Source organism: Triturus cristatus, chromosome 7 (assembly GCF_964204655.1).
Source record: "Triturus cristatus chromosome 7, aTriCri1.1, whole genome shotgun sequence".
NCBI lineage: Eukaryota > Metazoa > Chordata > Amphibia > Caudata > Salamandridae > Triturus > Triturus cristatus.
This window is the reverse complement of record NC_140590.1, coordinates 250887558-250909450: the sequence shown is the minus strand read 5'-3', so window position 1 is coordinate 250909450 and position 21893 is coordinate 250887558.

The window sequence follows — 21893 nt, the reverse complement described above, 5'->3', positions numbered from 1 at the left end:
TGTATTTGTTTTTGATTATTTTTTTTAATTAATAATATTTCTGTAATTGATAATTAGTTATGTTAATTATGGAAGTAAATTTTTTTATTTAGAATAGATTTGTGAATTGTATGGTGTTATAGGGTAGGAAATAAATAAAGTACATTTATGTAATAATTAATGTTTTTGTTTCTAAACAATTGATAACTAAAACTATTTGATTGAAAATTATTTTTGCATTTTATTTAACATAATATTTGTAGGTATTTGTCATATCTATTCAACATTATAATATTTTTTTTTAATATTAAATATATTTGTATTTCAATTTGTAATATATTTATATATATTTTTATTTCATTTGTTTAAAAAAAATAAATTGCTGTTGCTAATTTGTTTGTTTTTAGTTTTGAACTCACTGGAGTGGGAATACTATTTGTTACCCCTCCGCAATCCAACACATCACCCACTGTTGCACTCACTGGAGTGGGAATAGTATTTTGAGTGGGAATAGTAATTTTTACCTCTCCGCTACCAACACTTTCCCTACTGTTGCAGTCACTGGAGTGGGAATACTAAATTTGATCCCTCTGCTATCCAACACTTTTCCTACGGTTGCACTCACTGGAGTGGGAATGTAGGGCCCGATTCACAAAAGTAATCTGAGACAAAATCCTAACTTTACGACTTTTGGTAGTCACAAAGGACATTTAGGAGTAGTAAAGTTCGGATTTTGTCTAAGTTAAACTTAAGTTTTGGTATTAAGTTTAACTTAGGTAAAACTTAAGTTTAACTGAAACAAATTTCTAACTTTACTACTCCTAAATGCCCTTGGTGAATACCGAAAGTCGTAAAGTTAGGATTTTGTCTCAGATTACTTTTGTGAATCGGGCCCAGTAATGTTTACTCCTCCGCTATCCAACACTTTCCCTACTGTTGCATTGACTGGAGTGAGAATAGGGTATTTTACCCTGATGCTATCTAACACTTTGCCTGCTGTTGCACTGACTGGAATGGGAACAGTAATTTTTACTACTCCTCTATCTAACACTTTCCCTACTGTTGCACTGACTGGAGTGGGAAATGTAAGTTTAAAGGTTTTTTAATACTTTAATGTTTAATTTATAATAGAATGTTTTTTAATAGATTTCATGTTATTGGTGTATATATATATATATATATATATATATATATATATATATATATATATATATGTGTGTGTGTGTGTGTGTTAAATGTTTTTATAATGTAAAAATTATAAAATAAATGACACGTAATAGTTTATCAATGGTTTTAAAGTAAATATACATATATTAATTATTATGTATGTGTGTTTTACTTTTTCTAAGTAAGTTTATTTGTTATATTTGTTAAAATGTAGATTAAATCATTTTTTTTTATTAATTGTACTATTTAATATATTTATGGGCCGATTCCAAGTCGGATCCGGAGTGTTTTCCGACCGAGATGGACCCCTACAGTCCGACGAAGCGCACGTATGCTGTCGGACTCGGTTCGGTCGGACTCCCATAGAAGTCAATGGGAGCCAGTATAACGACGCGTACATGTGCTCCCATTGACTGAATGGGTACGTCTCGAACAAGTGCGCCCCCTACAGTGGGTACGCATCGGTGCCATCTGCACCGTGCATGCCTGTGTTGGGGAGACCCATAGGTCTCCGCATGTGTGCGAGTCGTACGGCTGCGGGTGTCGGGGGGTCCGACGCGGACCCCCGAAGTCCGACTCCGGGAGCTTTTGCGAGCCGGACACTCCAGCTCGCACAGGCTGTCCGACGCGTGCATCGTACTGGCTCGGTCGTGAATCGCATCCATTGCACGCCACGGTTAGCTTACGACCGAGACGTACGGAGCGGTTCGGACCCGGAAACGACTCGGATGCTGAATTTCATGTAGCTCGCATCGAACTGGCTCGCTCGTACAGATGAATGAGTTAGCCCGAAAACTCGCGTACGGCTCGTAGTTTTTCCGGCCGGATCGCGTTCGGTGCCCTTCCGACCCGGATCGGAATCGGTCCCTTAATATTTATTTTATTATATATATATATATATTTATATATCTTCATATATATTCATATATATATAAAAACGATATTTTGTACAACTATATTTCTGACCAACACCTTACCTGAGGTTAGCACCCGGTGGAGTTACAATCGACCGAGAAGCTCTGCTCAGAAAGTTGGAAACGAGGTATATCCTGGAGTTGAATACAAAGACACCGAATGGGCTCAACTCCAGTGAGGACTTTTACACCTGCCTATAAATTAATCTGCCCCATGTTATAAGTTTGATGCACACTTCATAACATCCTTTCATACACGGCCTCCGAAACTGAAATTCTAGTTATTTTGTACTTTTTATGGCAGCACTTTATTACGCACGAGCACGTAATCTAATGCAGAGTAGACAAAGGGCCCACATGGGCATCATTTCGTATTTTGATTGTTGCAAATGTCTTATTGCACGGAACCATTTCCCATTATCATCATCATAAAAAAATTATAAATTAGCGTGCCATTTTTATAGCTCTATCGTGAACCAGCATTTGATATTGGTATTTATGTGATTAGCTAATTTGCACATATGTATAATTTGAGATATTTATGCAGTAATAAATATTTAGGAAGTTTTTAACATTTTAGGGAAACTCAACAGCTTTTAAGTTATCTATTATTAAGCTGTACCATTTGGGTTAGTCATACATATGAATAGGTGGTTGGTACTGCTTTGGTTACACGGAGTTGTTATATTCTTTCAACTGATCAGTTTGTACATTTGCATTGCATTACATTTTGTATAGATTTAATGTATCACTGTACAACAGTAAGCCTAGCAGGGGTAGCCGACTTAGCGGGCATGTGGAATGCAGTATTTGCATACCCACTTGGGTGTTATTTCTAGCATTCACGCCTTCACGACTATCTACTGAGAAACTGTGATTTTAGTTTTATTTGGCTACACTTTTCCCTGATTGTTTTGAATTAACAAATGTGTATTAATATTGGCATATTTGGCACATTATTTGCTTATTTGCACAATTCATGAATTAGCTTGTCATTCCAAGACTAAGTTTACATGATACATAAAGCTGTAATAACTTTACTATGTCTACTGGCACTATATCACATGGTGTTGCACTGTCACTTTAAATTGCGGGTCACTCCTCATGTTGTCATGTGATCACGGCCTCCTGAGGGCCGAAACGCGTCATGGCGGTAGTGCTGGGCGTATTCATTGAATAAAATACCTTGCACGCAGATTCCTGGATCCGTGTTCGTCTTTCCAGTATATTTGGAGTAACGGGGCGAATTGTCTTTGTACGTATGTATGTATACATATATATATTCACTGAAAAAACCATAGGTTTCACACATGTTATAGTTAGCCGGACATTTCACTCGTAAAAAACCAATGAAATTCCCCCGTTATAGTTAGTTCAGCTAACTATAACTCGCGCGCCCGCAATCCACTGCTGATGACGTCACATATTACATCACTCATGACATGGTCAGTGACATCACTCATGACATCACTGATGACATCTCAAATGACATCACTGATGACATCACTGATGACATCATCCATTGAGTATGTGTTTCTTAATAATTTTAATATGTTTAATATATATAGGGAAAGGCCTGTTGAAGAATGAGTGGGTGTACAAGTGTGTAAATGGATGATTTTCTTTGGTGCGTAACTGACTCTATAAGTGAGTCATTAAATGTATCTTACTGCAGACTAGTGACTAAACTGTGTAAATGTTTGTATGTGTCTATATGAGTTATTGATTGCTTGTCTCAGTATCTGTATGGGTTCCTGAGTGTTTGTGTGGGTAGGGTGTGTGTGACTCTATGCATAGATGTGTGAGTGGGTGATTCTATGGGTGCATGGTTTTAAGAGTGCATCTGTGATGGACTGTATGGTTGAGTGAGTGTATGTATGCGTGTGTTAGGGATTGAATGTATATCTCAGTGGTACAATTGTGACTAACTACATATGTGAAAGGCAGTATATATGCGTGTAAGAGTATATAAGTGGGTAGATGTGAGAGTGTGTGATTGTGAGAGTGACTGTATGGATGAGTGTGTGCTTGTATCAATGATTCTATAAGAGCGTAAGAATGTGATACTATTTTTATGAGTAAGTGAACTTGAGTGTGTATAACCGCATAGGTGAGTAAATGGGAGTGTGATTATTTGCATGACTGAGTAGGTGTGAGAGTACCTCTATGGATGATTGGTAGTGTGTGAGTGTCTATATAGGTGTATAAATGCATATGATAGTTTTGTATGGAGTGACTGTAAGTATGAGTGACTGTACAGGTGAATGACTGGAGGTGTATGTAGACCTAAGAGTTAATAAGTGGGTATGTAGTTATTGGTATTGCAGTATGTATGGTTTTGAGAATGGAACTCTTAAATTTTGAGTCGGTGTATCAAAGGTTATATTACGGTGTGAGAAGATGTGGTAATTTATCACATGGATGACGTCATCAGTGATGTCATTTGAGATGTCATCAGTGATGTCATGAGTGATGTCACTGACCATGTCATGAGTGATGTAATATGTGACGTCATCAGCAGTGGATTGCAGGCGCGCAAGTTATAGTTAGCTGAACTAACTATAACGGGGGAATTTCATTGGTTTTTTACGAGTGAAATGTCCAGCTAACTATAACATGCGTGAAACCTATGGTTTTTTCAGTGAATTTGCAAGGTTTTTTAAATGCTAATTCCTAACTATAACGTGTGTGAAACCTATGGTTTTTTCAGTGAATTTGCAAGGTTTTTTAAATGCTAATTCCTAACTATAACGTGTGTTTCCTATGGTTTTTTAGTGAATTTCAAATGTTTTTTAAATGCTAATTCCTAACTATAACGTGTGTGAATCCTATCGTTTTTTAACTGAATTTGCAAGGTTTTTTAAATGCTAATTTATGAATGCATTATTATATTTTTTAAATATTTATTTTACAATAAGCTACCTATATATAGTTTTAGATTACCTTTATCCTGTAATATGGAATGGCTCAGTTTTTTATTTATTTATTTGGATAGAGTTGAACAGCATAGTTAATATCTTCTATAAACTTATAAACACTTTTAAAACATTTTTTAAATTTTTTTAAGGGTTTTTGTCCGTGCGCGTACGGTGCACGCATGCGTACGTGCTCCGTGTGCGCATGCGTGCGTGCTCCGTACGCGCATGTGCGCGTGCTCCGTACGCGCATGCTCCGTACGTGCATGCGCGCATGCTCCGTACGCGCATGCGTGCATGCTCCGTACGCGCATGCACGCGTGCTCCGTACGCGCATACGTGCGTGCTCCGTGCGCGTACGCGCATGCGCGCGTGCTCCGTAGGCGCTTGCGTGCGTGCTCCGTGCGCGCACCGTGCGCGCACGGCAAGTCATGTGATTTAGAAACAACACTTTTCATTGGTTTATAGTAGTTTCAGGTCATGTGATTAAAAAACAACACTTTTCATTAGTTTATAGTAGTTTCAGTTCCAGAAACTTCCAACACCACACCCACTCCCCTCATTATTACTTCTGATTCCCTGGGAGAAGGAGCTGAGCAGCTTTTCCAGTACTCCAGTACTTGAGAATGGCAGAGCAGCAGTCATCTTCTGGGAGTGAGCAGGAGACCATTGTGCCACAGAGACAGAGGAAACAGAAAAACTCTTTTATATGGCAATTTTTCACTTTTCCAGAGGGGCAGAAGAAGGTGAATGCTCCAAAAGTCACCTGCACTCTTTGTGGTGCTGTCTTATCAAGAGGAGATCCTAAAAAGAAATACTCTTTTAGTATCTTCACTATGATCAGGCACGTTAGAGATGTACATCCTGTGGCATATGCTCGAGCTGCTAGAGAAAACCCTCCAGCAGCTCAGCCGAGCACATCCGCAGCAGCTCAGCCGAGCACATCATCGGCAGCTCAGCCGAGCACTTCATCTGCAGAGGCAGCTTCACCTGCTTCTGTTCCTCTGGATATACACCCTCTGTTTAAGAGGGTGCATATACGGTGCAATGCGTGCAATGCTCTTCTCTCTTATGGGGACACCAGCATTCCCCTAATAGAGAGCAAGATACAGCAGCACACGTGCGGCACCCTATAATTTTTGCCATTTTTCCTCTGTCCCGCAATTAACACAACGGCTCTTTTTAGAGCCACCTAACATCTAAACACTTAAATTTGATTTTTAATTCTATTTTTTTTATGATTTTTTTTCCGCCGTGCGCGCACCGTGCGCGCACCTCGCGACGGTGCGCGCACCGTGCGTGCACCCTGCGATTTAAAAAAAAAAAAAAATGTTTTTTTCACCCTTCATGGTCCTTCAGGGACTCCCTGACAAAAGCTAGGGGGTCAGGAACTCTGTACCCTGCCCCCTTTTCACGTTCTCCACCTTTCTTTTTCACTGTTACACACAAAATGGCGGACAACACTTCCTGATTTTGACCGATTCGAATGTTGACTGACATGTAACCACCAATCAGAATTACGCTTGCGCACGGCACCGTGCGTGCACGGTGCGCGCACCGTGCGCGGCTATAGATATTTATGTACTTTTAGCTGCAATTTTCTCAGGAACTACTGAACAGATTGACACCATATATGCAAAAGGCACATCCCTGACCTGAGGACTACCTCTTTGCTAAATTTCAAGTAATTCTGTTCAGCCGTTCGGGCTGTACCTTCGACTAAAGGTCCTATGGGAAAATGCATGGGGAAAACGCGTTTTGGGACCCCCCTTTTTTCTCAGCCCCCGCTTGACGAATCACCACGAGACTTCCAGGGTAGGAGCTGAGCGGAGCGCCCCATTAGTTTTGAAAGTTCTGCGAGGATTCGTCAACCGGCGCCAAAGTTATTAAAAATAGAATTTTGAGATTTCCTATGGAAACTCCGTCCTAACTATAACTATCTACTGGCGACCGCCAGTAGATAAAAAAAAAAAAAAAATATATATATATATATATATATATATATATATATATATATATATATATTATATATATATATATATATATAAACAATATTTTGTACAACTATATTTCTGACCAACACCTTACCTGAGGTTAGCACCCGGTGGAGTTATTTTGCCCCCCAGCACTGACCAGCACCTTCCCTAAGTCAACCACCCGACAGAGTAAGAGTAGGAATTTGGCACGCACCACTGACCAATACCTTCCCTGAGGCAACCACCCAGTGGATTTAATATAGGAATTTTGGCCCCCACCACTGACTAACACCCTCCATGAGGTAAGCACCTGGCAGAATTAGATTAGTAATTTTGCCCCCCACCACTGACCAGCACTTTTCCTGAGGTTAGCAACCGGTGTAGTTAGAATAGTAATTTCGCCGCCCAACACTGACCAGCACCTTCCCTCAGAAAAGCACCCATCAGAATTATAGTAGTAATTGTGTCCCCCACTACAGACCAGCACCTTCCCTGAGTTAGGCACCCTATGGAGTTAGAATAATACATTTGCCCCCATCACTGACCAGCACCTTCCCTGAGGCAACCACCGGCGATTTAGAGTAGTAATTTTGACCCCCACCACTGACCAGTACCTTCCCTGTGGCAACCACCCTGCAGGGTTAGAATAGTAATTTTAGCCCCCACCACTGACTCCATGAGGTAATTTACATATTTACATATGTAATTAATAATATTTTGTTTCTAATAGAAATAATTTAGCGTAAACTCACATAAAAATTTCTTCAGAGATTTTAATTAAGTTTGATAGCTGTATTTGTATTTGCAAGGTCTGTGAATGTATATTTTAGGTTTGTGAATGAATTATTTTCTAGGTGATTGTGTTTCATTTAAAACTTAAGTCAATAGATAGGTGCTTGAAGTCCAAGCTGTTTCTTTGCTCCTTCTTGTCCAGATGAGTGTGGTCAGGTCACCAGGGAAGTCAGTGTACCACTGAGCACAAAATGGTGATCGGCTAAATTCATACATTTGTTGGGGGTTAACACATTTTTTAAGAAAATATGTTGCTGAATTGTATTTTACGCATGATTCAGAACCTGACTAAATGTATATTTTTTATGTACTGTGTGAAATGTTGTTTTTTAATGTTCCGTTTTAGAATGGCAGCCATTTTGATTAGGTGATGGCTGGTTTGTTATAGTGGAAAGACACCAGTTTCTTATGATTTAATAATGTATATATGCTGGTTTTGCCACTGAGTGTACACTGTTTTTTCTAAAATGTGATGTAAATCCTGGATTTTATTTTTTTAAATTTGTGATGTATTGATGCAAAATAGAGAACCAACAGTGGACTCCAGTTGCTGCACTTCCTCTGTGTGATCCCCAAGTAATAAGTTAGTAATAGTATGAGAGTTGGCAGGCACACTCAGCTCCTGCACCCACCGTTGAAGGGGGCCAACTGCCAAGCAGATATACAGAATTTTTAGAACACTGGAGCGGTGCACTCCCAAATGAATATAACGTCAATAATGAAGCTTGATCAGTTTCTTTGTTGCAAAAATATAAAACTGTTTATTTTCAACAATCCATAGGGTTTGTGCAATACATCAGCCAACGCGTTTCGTTCAAAGGGTTGAACTTCGTCAGGCAAATGTGATAGATGGTGAATTCAGCAAATGTCGTGCTTATAATGGAAGGGCCCCCGGGCCAGGTCTGGTCTGGACCCCGGTCTGGATAAATGCCAGAAGCTGTAGATCTCAAGACTGCTTGCTGCTGTGTGGGCCTCCTTGATAAGGGCCTCAGTAGTGTGTCTGCAGTCAAACCGAACGGCGTCTCAGCTGCTGGAACAGCGTGATGTATTGATGTTGAAATATTTTTTTTCTTGTTTTTTTGTCCGTAACATCTGTCTTTGTTTCACATAGGATAATTCTTTTTTTTTTTTTTTTTTTTTTTTTTGTAAAAACCTTTATTTTCAAAAGTCTGGACACAGCTATTCAGCCGACAACCCGGAGGTTCGGCAGCTTCGATAAAGAGGAACAGAGACGCGTCCACAGTACAGTGAAGGAGGAGTGCAAAGATTCCATTTTTAAATAAACACAAAACACACAACAACCCCCAGCAAGGCAAGAACACTGAATGCCCATGGTGATAGCCCCCCAGGGGAGGCAGGACCCCAATCATCTACCAGTTACAGTACTGTGAAAAGAGGAAGAAGGGGGACAGCAGAGGCCAAAGAAGTCCATTAACCATACTGAGCTAGAAAGAAGGTTAGGAGGAAAGCTGTTCCTCGGGGGGATCCAAATCAGGGGCAAGACAAATTCCCCCCTGTATTGATTCCACCGCCCCCAGATGGCGTGCCACTTCCGAGGGCAGCCTCTAGCGCAATATACCGTCTTCTCCCTTAGCATACTCCAGTCCATATTTTCTTTCCACGCGGTCAATGTGGGGTGCCCCACGGAGCCCCACAGTCGCGCGATATCTCTCTTAGCGACCATGTTACCCAGAGTCACCCATTGGGTCTGTGCCTCATCGTGGTCAGTGGGCCCCCAGACATTCAGGAGGCAACACCGCGCTTCCGGCTGCATAGCAATGCCCGTCACCTCCCCCATCACTGCATGGACTCTCCTCCAGAAATCCGTAATGACACCACATTCCCAAATGATATGCAGGAAAGTACCCACCATACCACATCCCCTCCTGCATAGGCCGTCCTCCGAGAATCCCATGTGAACCAGCCTTGGCCCCGTCACATACACTCGATGCAGTATTTTAAGCTGCACCAGCCTCAGACGCGACGGGATCGCAACCTCCTTAGGAGAGGAAACAGCAGACTGCCAATCATCGTCATCCAACTCGAGGCCATCCCTAGTCCACTGGTCCCTCAGCCCCAGAAGCATATCCGCCCGGACGTTGATCAGCTTCTTATAGATGAGCGAGATCGTGCTCTCGGGCATATGGCCATCAAGGACCCGGTCCTCCAAAGGAGAGGACTCAGGCACCTTCTCACCCTCTATGAGGACAGATCGGAGGGCGTGACGCACCTGAATATAGCAGAAAAACTCAGATGGCCCCAGCTCATACTCCTTCTGCAACTCTTCAAAGGACTTCACCCTCCCCTTAATCAGCACATCACCGACCCTGGAGATGCCGATCAAGTCCCATTTGTCAAATCCCTTTGTGTGCCAAAGCCTACCCAGTCTCTCAGATTCAAACAGCGGGGTAGTGAGGGTGAGCCTATCCTTCCAGCCCAGCGAGTCAGTTGCCACCTTCCACACACGCACCGCCACACCAGTGGGCCCCGTGAGGGACGAGTCCAGGGACCGCGAGTACAACGCCCTGTAATAATTACCACCACGCAGTAACCACCTGTCCATGGCATACCCAGGGTTGAGGGCAGGGCCATAAAGCCCATGATTAATCGCACTCAGTTGGGTGGCCCAATAGTACCGTCGGATGTCTGGAAGCGCAATACCCCCGTCATACCATGGAAGCGTCAACTTTGCAATAGCTATTCGCGGCCGCCCATCCCACAGCAACGTTCGTTGGAGGCCTTCGACTTCCCGAAAGTAATTGGCCGGTACCCAATCCAAAGTATTCTGCAGCGCGTAGAGGAACCGGGGAAGAGACATTATTTTGAACAGGGCCGCGCGCCCAACGAGGGAGAGCGGCAGCCTCCGCCAGCCCTCCACATCCCGCCTCAGGCGCGCAAGGGGGGGAGGAGGTTCCTCTCATATCGCACAGCAGAGTCCATGGAGATAAAGATCCCCAGATACACGAAGCCCTGCTGAGCGACCTGGATCGAACAAGTTCGAGGGATCGGTGGAACCTCGCCATTAAGAACATATAAATACGATTTACTCCAGTTGATAACGAGACCCGAGTTCCTACCGAAAGATGTGAGTACGTCACAGACCACTATAAGTGATTTCTTGGGTGAGGCAAGATACAACAGGATGTCATCAGCACAGAGCGATATACGGTCCTCGTAGTCCGGCGACCACCTAAGTCCCCGTATATCCGGGTGCCAGCGTATCCACGCAGCCAGCGGCTCAAGGGCGAGGGCGAACAACAATGGCGACAGGGGACAACCTTGCCGAGTACCCCTCCCAAGCTGAAACGGAGTCGACGCCCGGCCATTTACCACCACACTCGCAAGAGGGCCCTCATACAGCAACCTCACCCAGCTCACAAAACCGTGGCCAAAGCCGAACTTGGTCAACATGGCCCACAAATATGCCCATTCCACCGTGTCAAAGGCCATCGTGGCATCGAGAGACGCCACAATAGCTGGTTCACGCAGCGTGCCCGCCCTGGCGATAACACCATGAAGGCGCCGAAGATTTAACGCTGTGTTACGGTGCGGGATGAATCCGGATTGATCTGGGTGGACCAAGTCACCGAGTACCCTAATCAATCGGGCCGCCAGGATTTTAGCCAGAATCTTCGGCTCTGCATTAAGGAGTGAGATAGGCCTATACGAGGCGCACTTATCTCGGGGTTTGCCCTCTTTGTGTATAACCACAATCGTCGCCAGTCTCTGATCCAACGGGAGGGCCCCACTCCCCCGCGCCTCCACGAACATGGCGCGCAGGTGAGGGGCGACCCTATCCGGAAACAGCTTGTACAGGTCGACCGGCAAGCCGTTCGGACCCGAGGCCTTGCCCGAGTTCAACGCGCGGATAGCCCCCGCCACCTCATCGACCGTTATGTCACCATCTAGATCGTTCCTTTCTATATCGGAGAGACAGGGCAATGCGATATCACGCAGGAGGTCACGCGAGTCCTCAAGCGGCCTGTCCGACACTGAGGCATAAACCATACGGAAATAGTCCGAGAAACACTGTACAATCCTCTCAGGTTCCACAATCACCTCTCCCCCCTCTCCCGTCAACTCCGGCACTACTCTATTGACCCGTTCTTTTTTGTCCAGCCAAGCCAGGAGTTTCCCGGCCTTGTCACCAACATCATACAGACGGCCCTGCTGTTCCCTACTGAGGGTCTTAGCAGCATTCGTCACCAGGTCCTTATACTCGGATTGCTTCAAGCACAACTCATGCAGTGAGGCCTCTGTAACCTCCTCCTCCAGCGCTCCCTCCAAAGCCGCGATCTCCTCCTCAACCTGCAAAACCTCGCCATCTCTCCGCCGCTTGGCAGCCACTACAAGGGAGAGGGCTTCCCCTCGCAGCACGGTCTTAAATGCTTCCCACAGCGACATCGCCGAGTCCACGGATCCCTGATTGTCCTTGAAAAAATTATCTACTGTCTTTACCAGCGCGCTGCGCATCTTGGGGTCTCGGAAATACCAAGGGTTAATAGGGGCCACCCTTCCCCCTCCCTCCCGACCCAGATCCAGCCTGACCCACACTGGCGAATGGTCAGATATACCACGCGCCATGTGCCTGGCCTCGGACACCAATGAGGCATGCGCAGCCAGAGTGAGTAGGTAATCAATCCTGGAAAGGCTACCATGCGCCCCGGAGTGGAAAGTGTATTGACTCTGTGTGGGGTGCCGGAGCCTCCAGCAATCTATCAGGCCAAGCGTGTCTAGAAAGTCTGGAAGCCACTTCTCTGCCCCCCCTGCGTCTCTGGGCGGGTATCTATCCAGCAGACCGGAGCCAACAGCGTTGAAATCCCCTCCCACCACAAGCATACCCTCCGGGAGATCCAGCAAGGCCCTACCCAGATCTGTGAACGTGGAGGCCTGCAGGGCCGGCGGGACATAAACCGAAACTAAAACCAAAGTTCTTCCTTCCCACCGCCCCGCCACCGCCACAAACCTCCCCCTATCATCAACAATGGTGGAGTCCACCTCAAATGGTAGCGAGGCTCTGACTAGGATGCCCACACCCCTGGACCCGGAGGAGAATCCCGAATGAGCTATGAATTTATAACCCTTCCTATTCAGGGCATAGCACGTATTACCTATAAGATGTGTCTCCTGCAGCAGGGCAACATCCGGCAATGACCGTTTCAAGAATTGCAAAACAATCCCACGCTTAATGCGATCCCCCAAACCATTAACATTCCAGCTTATAACACTTAAACCCCTACTCCCCATCCCCAAACGGAAAGAGGCCCACCCCACACCCGAAGAGCCCCCATGGAACAGTCCTGGAAATAATCACTATGCCTTGCGGAAACAAACCCCCCAACAACAAACCCAAAATCCCGGAAACCACCCCCACCCTGCACCCCTGCTGCAGCTTACTAAGCCCCCCCAACTTGCAGTGTGCCTGTCGCCCTACCAAACCCAAAATCTACAAAAAGTACCCTAAGGGAGGAAAGAGCTCCCCTCGTCCTCCCACAACCTCCGTATTTACTGCAAGTTATTATCTAAAATCAGTCCGAGTCAGTCCGGTTCCGAAGACATCAACCTTGTTCATCCCGGCCACTGTCCCCGTCTACGGCAGTGTCCTCTTCCGTGCGTCGTCGAGGCAGAGCGTCCAGCCATTCATCCGCCATGGCAGGCGACTCAAAGAAGAATGTTCGGTCTTCAAACACCACACGTAGTCTGGCAGGGAAGAGCATGGCGTATTTCAGTTCCCTCTCCCGAAGCCTCCTCTTCACCCCCAGGAAGCCCTGCCGCTGCCTCTGCACCTGCTGGGTGAAGTCAGGATAGAAATTCACCGACGCGTTCTGGAAGGGGACCGGGCCCGTTACCCTCGAGGCCTGCAGGATAGCGTCCCGGTCTCGAAAATGAAAGAGCCGGGCGACAATCGGCCTCGGTGGGGCTCCCACCTTGGGCCGCCCACCCGGCACTCTATGGGCCCTCTCAACTGCGAAGAACTTCCCTAGACCCTTAGGCTGCAGATGATTGAGCACCAAGTCCTCCACGAGCAGGTCCACTGAAGTCTCGTCCGAGGACTCCGGGACCCCGATAACGCGCACGTTGTTGCGCCTGGCCCGGCTCTCGAAGTCCTCCAGCCGACGGGCGGCGAGATCACTCTCGGTACGCAACTTACGGACCTCGGTCTGCAGGTCCGAGACATCATCGGCGAGGCCCGTGGTCTTGATGTCCAGGGATTTGACCCGTTCATTTGTTTTGCCCAAGTCCGCGCGGATCAGATTAACATCCACCAAGATGGTATCCACTTTGTGCGCCAGGGCGTCAAACTGTCTCCCAATCGAAGTCTGCAGCCCGTCAAGTGCGCCCATCACATCCTGCAGTGAGAGCTCCGGGGCCAAGGGCGAAGCAGTCTTCTGTATGTCCGGGGACTGGCTCGGTGCACCCGGTGACCCCCTCTGCTGGGCATAGCGGTCCATATTATTGGCTTGAGTATAGGCTCCCCGCCTGGTGGCCTTAGGCTTCGGCCGGTCCACCTCTGCTTTGCCCGACATGGCGGGCTCAAGCAAGTCGGTTCAAACAGGACTGCCCTCTCTCGGCGAGAGAGATCAGGAGTGCTCCGTCTTACGATGGGTCGCCAGTGTGGCATGCAGAGCGTCCAAATGATAATAAGGCAGCCGTGAGCACTCCCTGGGCTGGGCTGACAAAGGGCGAGAAAGTGAAAGTGAAAGGATAGAGACCTCCGTCCGGCAGTTCACACCTCGCCTGGCCGCTGTTGTTCAATTAGAGGTCGGGCATCATGCCAACTCGAGCCCCTGGCATCCCTCGGAGATAGGCCTCAATCTTCCGCCATGCATAACTCCGGTTCCCGGTGGGCGATTCGACCTCGGGTGGCACCGATCGCCTCCCTGACAAGTCATCTACACGATACCATGCATACAAACAGGATTATATACAGGATAGACGACGGAGGGCACGAGGGTCTCGGGAGCTCAAAGCTCACGCGGCCATCTTGGTCAAGCGCTAGGCTCCTCCTCTCACATAGGATAATTGATATGCGATGTAATGGTATGGCATTGTATCAGTATGAGTGGTAATGGTATGCATTGTAATGGCACTTTTTATGTACCCCTATGATCATTTGTTGGAATGTCTGTTGTAAAAACATGCGTTGTAATGGGGGTTGTATTGTAAAGTCCACATTGTAAAATATTGTGTTGTAATGGTATGTGTTGTAACATCATATATTCGTCCTGGAGAAATTGGGCGATGAGAGTGGATCATCCTCTGACTCTGATCCAGAGGTGGATGCCTAATCAACGGAATGCCCCAGGTGCTCAAATGTCCCTCCCCACGTTGCTTTTCCTCCCTTGAAAAAGAGGGCCAAGAAGGTAGTCCAGAGGGGTCCCAGACTGAATTGGGGTGGACAAATGTCCCCAAGTCAGGAGGCACAACTGGCCCATCACCCTCCACCTGTGACATGCAAAATTCACTGCCTGTGCATGGCCCTGTTACAGTTTTAGAATAAACCCACTAACTAACCCTGCACAGCTCCTGAGATCTCTGGGTTTGATGAGGTCTTTGGAACATTGAGGGAGATCCAACAGTCCATACAAGACCTTTTCCCGAGCACAGGGATAAATCTTCCTCCCAGCCACAGGTGCTGCCGGGCAACTGACTGGGTTAGTAACATCTGGAGTAAGAGAGGTGTATTGATTCTAACTTCTCCGCAGCCTCAGCCACAGGGAGGCATAGTGATAAAAAGGCGAATCCCACCACAGCAGTGTTGTCATTGGTTGCTCAGTTATTGCCTCAGCTTACCAGTAATGCTGAGGTTCCTTCCAATAGCACCGTGCAACCTTCTCCCTCGGCCCCCTCTAATTCTGTGCTCTCTGCTTTTGCGGATTTGAAGAAACAGGTAGAGGCTCTTGCAGCAGATAGGGAAAGGGGGGACCGTGGCAAAAACAACACAGAGGGTCAGAATGAAGGACCCTCTGTAATCAGTGAATCATCTGTTGTAGTGGAGAGAGGTAAAAAAGCAGCAGGGACACAGGTTGTGGTTGGCAAAATGAAGTATGCTATGCTAGATAGCTCCTTCAGTGTGCCTAGGGGCATTGGGGGGCACCAAACTATATTATGAAAAACAGGCAACCTGGCATCATACATACTAGTGGATGTAAAAAAAAGATTTGGAAGGGTGATTTCATAGAAATGTTTTCTCTGATTCCTGCAAAATCTAGGTTGTTTGAGACAAAGGAGAAGGGTGGTAAGGAAGTGGTGAGGGAGTAAAAGCAGAAGGTAAAGGAGAATATCACGAATTGGCTCTTTGGCTTCAATGTTTACATGACTGTTATGTTGGAAAAGAGGCCCAAGTTATCCACCTCAATGGCATTCTACGCAAACAAGTTTCACCATGTGTATGGCGGTACTGCCAGGTTTGAGTATGACCGGGACTTCAGGTGGGCCAAGGTTGAAGACCCTTATATCGAATGGGACCAGACTGAAGTGAATGTCTGGTTGGAAACTGTTAACAAGAAAACCCCAGTAAAGAATTTTTTTTCACACCCAACACTCAACTGGTGACAGGAATGGCGCTTGCTGGACATTCAACAGGAAGACATACACCCGCCCATCTGGATCCTGCAAAGCCAAACATGTATGCTCCTTTTGTGTGCTCCCCTCTCCTCCCAAATTCAAATATGTCAAAAAATCAAAAGAAAAACTTAGGGGCATATCAACAACAAATAGCAATAATTATCGCTCAGCCCTGTTAGCGCTAAAAATGTTATCGCCGGCGAAGTCCTTTTTTTTATCGCCGCATTAGCGATGTATTAACAAGGCGCCGCTAGCCAGCGATAACAATCAGTTCCGGCGCCAATGGATGGCAATAAAATCTTAGCGCTGGCGATAAAAAAAAACGCATGCTAAACTGCGAAAAGTCGCGCTAAGCCAATTATCTCAAAAATCAGCCCGACAATTGCCAACAGGCCTGCATTTTGCACGCAGCAAGCGGGAAAATGCACTATAAAAGGCCCCCAAGCAGGCCAAAAAAAAAAATGGATTCCAGAGACCAGACCAGAGACATGGAGGAACCGGGGCCAAGCACGGAGACCACAGCAAACCCCACAGCGAGCCAGGAGGAGCAGGGAGCGAGCCAGGGGAAGGAAAAGAGGAAGAGGAACCCCAGGTTCAGCCACCAGGAGAATCAGGTCCTGTATAGCCTGGTGGCTGAACACCAGCAGGTGCTCTTTATCCGGAGGACAGTGCCAATGTCCAGGAAGAAACAGATCTGGGAGGAGATCACAGCAAAGGTCAATGCTGTGGGAGAGAGGAAGAGGAGGACCATGGAGGAGGTAAAGAAGCGCTGGAACGACAGCAAAAAGAACACTAAGGAGAAGATGGCCGCCAACCGGAGGGCAGCCATGGCCACTGGAGGTGGTAGCCCTGTGCCCCTGCTGGAGCTGGATGAGCAGGAGGAAATGGTGGCACAAGTCATCACCGAGGAGACGGTGGTTGGAGTGCCGGGTCGGGACACCGCTGCAGGTGAACAGACACAACCACAGGGTGAGTACAAACTATGGAGTGGGTGGACGGGGGTGGATGGCCACAATGGCACACATGTACAATAAATAGCATTGCATACCCACAATTACTGTGGTTCAGGTCCCAGATATCCCTGTGCATGGTGGCATGGACACACATCAACTGATCCAACATAAACATTGCTAAACACACTTTGACGGACACACTGACATTGAAATGTGCACTGAAACGTCAGAAAAACACAGTCCAGCTACATCATCAGACCACAAAATAAGTGCCACATCACATCGCAAAATGCCACATCACATAGAGACGCAGCATGCTGCCAAAATGCACCCCTTGCACCATCTCAACCCATATCCAAATCATCTCCACAAGGCCGCAACTCACATGTGCCAAAATGAGTATGCAGTGTGAATGTGACTGATCACGTGCACGTGTAAGCATGCCAACAGCAAGACCAGCACACCTGCAAAATAGCACATGTGGCTGACTTGTGTGCAAGGATGTGCGTGGCCAACAAGGGTGACTTGGAGGGCCACACACAACCTTGCACACGAGCCAGACACATGTGCAATGTTGCAGGTGTGCTGAGCCTATCGCTGGCATGCTTACCAGTGCACGTGACCAGTCACATTCACACTGCATACTCATTTTGGCACATGGGAGTTGCGGACTTCTGAAGAAGATTTGGATAAGTGTGGTGATGAGGCAAGGGGGACATTGTGACAACCTCATGCCTGTACTACAAAAATGGCCCCTTGCCTGTACATGCTATGCAGTACTGTGTACAGCAAGATGAGAAAGTAATGAGTGACTCTGCATACCGACAACACATGCAATGTCACACCAAAAATACGGATTATGGGGCATATTACCAAGGACGGCGTTAAAATAATAGCCGCTTGAGCGGCAGAAAACTGCCACTAAAGTGGCGATAATGGCCCTGAAAATATGCCCTGTAGAATTCCAATAGAAGCCCATGTTCACACTAGAACATGGACTTCTATTGGAATTCCCCAGGGCATATCATCAAGCCCATTATCGCCGCTTAAGCGGCAGTTCTCTGCCGCTCAAGTGCCGATAATTTGTAATGCCGTCCCTGATAATATGCCCCTTAGCCGTGTGCCCTCCATTGGAAAATGCGATGCAGGGCGCACCATGAAATCCATTCAGTCACCCAAAGGCAACTTACCTGCATTCACACATATCCCTGTCCATAATACCCACCACCCTCTCCCGCCCCACGTCAACGCATGGCATGTACTATTTTCTCTAGCAAATTAAAAAACTCTTCATGTCTGCGAAAGTAGATCTCCAAATCTAACAATTGCGCCAACCTAGGGACATATTACCAAGATCAGCGTTAAAATTATCGCTGCCTTAGCGGCAGGAAACTGTCACTAAAGTGGCGGCAATGGGCTTGATAATATACAATAACAACAAACGAAAACCAGGGTCAAAATTTAGGAGCCAATACCTTCTATATAAGCATCTTACAAGTCAGGAAAAAAGCACAAAAGTGAACAGTATCATTGATATTGAATCCCATCAGCCACTAAAAGTAGCGTACATCATCATTTAGGATTCAACCATACACTCGCCTCCAGTTCAGGAGAACCATGTGGTGTATGAACAGAGAAGAAGAAAAGAAATTCACAACTCCAGATCTAATATGATGTCGCTAAAGTACATTTAGATGTGGTAATGGTGTTTAAGCAGTGCAGAAAAACAAAATCAGTGAGGGCAAGTGTTAAAAAGATCTACTGGGTCAGTACAACCATTTTATCAATAACTGACCAAGTGATGAGACTAAAAAACAGTGCAAAAGCAGTTTGAAAGAATAACTGCTAGTGTCCTAGAGTTGGTCTACATGTTTCAGCCTATTGATTGAGCGCCAATCAGGCTTTCGTCAGGACCAGAATAACCATGCTACTGCTGTATAATTCCCATAGAAGCCCATGTTCACACCAGAACATGGACTTCTATGGGAATTCACAAGAGCATATCATCAAGCCCATTACCGCCGCTTTAGTGGCAGTTACCTGTCGCTAAAGCAGCGATAATTTTAATGCTGATCTTGATTATATGGCCCCTAGTCCCTCTCCCCTCACTATGATGTTCAACTTTCTGAGCATAGGATCCTTGGCTTGTTACTATGACATGTCTCCTCTACTACCTTTAATATTAAGAACCATGTAAAAAGGGGATTAACAACCAATTCACAACACAGGCCATATAAACAAACATCATCATCACAAATCCATCTGAAAGTCTATTTCACACTCCCTCAAGGCATGTCACTACCCATGTTGCTCTGTACTCCTTGATAGCCTTAGCAGTGCGTAATCTGTGGTATCCAGAAGGTAAACACTAACAACACAATATACAGGCTGCCTCTTAAGATTCACCCATCATGCATGTCTACAATGGTGTTGAATGGTCACATCTATGGGTTATAAAGGCCCTACCCTGGTACCAGCTCACCTGGCTCAGTGTTGACAGTGTTATACCTTTACTCCTGAGGCACAGCCGGGAGCGTTACTGCTTTCTTGTATTTGTTGCTCTTTTTAAAACCCACTTTTAAAAAGCGTTACTCTTTTTAAAACCCACTTGAGTGTCACATAATTGAATTGGTTTTAACTATCTTTCGCGCTGCGGAGCATAGCGCAGACGCGTTTCACTCGCCTTCAAAACAGCTGACGCCACTACCTGGCAGTTACTGAGGCCACGCCCCCTCGAGGCCACGCTCCCCCTCCCACGGTATAAGTAGGCGCTGTTTACTTGCGACCTGCTTACACCTTTACTCCTGAGGCACAGCCGGGAGCGTTACTGCTTTCTTGTATTTGTTGCTCTTTTTAAAACCCACTTTTAAAAAGCGTTACTCTTTTTAAAACCCACTTGAGTGTCACATAATTGAATTGGTTTTAACTATCTTTCGCGCTGCAGAGCATAGCGCAGACGCGTTTCACTCGCCTTCAAAACAGCTGACGCCACTACCTGGCAGTTACTGAGGCCACGCCCCCTCGAGGCCACGCCCCCCCTCCCACCACTCCCACTATAAATCATGTGCATCTGGAGGAAGCGCAGCGGACGAGCGCAGCGGGAGCGCCGTTTGCGCGCTGAATGGCGCGCCTAAGGCAAGCCCGTCTGCGCCCGTCATCGCCAAGACATCGCCTCTCGACAGTCCCCCTGCACAAAATCCCCAGCTTAAAATCTGCTATGATAGAGAACGTCTCCTCGCACTGAACTCCAGCACTAGATGCGACAAGCTCGGAGGCTGCCTCGGACAAACAGCACTTCACTGTGAGTCCTGTAAATTTACTACATCTAAGCCTAGCCTATCTAGCTGCATAACGACGGCGCCTAACCTTTCTCCCCTTCTGGTCCTCCAACTGAATGTCAGATCCCTCGCTAAACATCATGCGGAAGTTCATACTCTTTTAACGGACGAAAACCCAGACATTCTGTTTTTATGCGAAACCTGGCTCCATGATGACCAGACTAGCATCCAGAACCTCACGATGCCCAATGGTTTCTCCATAAAATTGATAAACAGAGACTCTAGGGGCGGTGGGATAGCTGTTATATACCGAACTGTATATAATTGCTCTTTTACGAAAGAAGACATCTGGGGATGCGAATGCGCACGATTTAAGATCTCCATATGCCCTCAATTTGCCCTTTCTGGGCTATATATCTACCGGCCGCCTGGTCCCTCTGCTAGATTCATTGATAAACTCCTAGAAATATCCCAAACTTTGGTAGTTTCCTCTCCCAACTTCACCATATTGGGTGATCTTAATCTCCATTTTGATTCCACTATTGACCCCTCCATTAAAAGCCTGTTGGCTGATCTTACGGCCCTTCAGCTAAACTCTCTTGTCCACTCCTCCACTCACATTGCTGGGCATACACTAGACCCTGTTTTCACCAACATTTTAGAAGCCATGGCCGCTCCCCCTGAGCCTATGGGTTGGACCGACCATTTCCTTATCAGATTTATCCTTCCGGCGAAAAAACCGCCCACTAAATCTGCTGCTAATCCCTGTTACAAAAGGCCATGGCATAAATTCTCATCTGAGGACCTAATTAAAAATCTGGGAGAGTTTCACCCCCCTGACGAGAACAATGACATTAATACAGCCTATGCCGCTTTTCACGACTGGATCGTTACAGGGCTTGACGCCTTAATTCCGGCTACATGGACCAAAACCCGCAGCTCCCCTACAAATCCATGGTACAATGAGACACTCAAAACCATGCGGAAGGAATGCAAAAAAGCTGAACGCGGATGGAGAAAAAATTATCTGGATAGCGATAAAGTTCTTCACCTATCAAAACTACGAATGTATCACAAAGCGATTCGCACCACCCGCGCCTCCTTTTATGCAAAGGAAATCAAATTAAGCTCTAATCCCACCAAAACGATCTTTAAACTCGTTCAAAACCTTCAAAATGCTTCCAACCCAGTCTCCTGTATTACTTCTTTGAAACAGTGCGAAGACCTTGCCACCTTTTTCATTGAAAAAGTGAGGAAGATCTACATCACTTTCCCACAAGATGAGCCTGTTTCTCTAAATACTCTCAACCCTGTGGTTGGTATGTCTAGACTGTCAAGAATACCTGACATA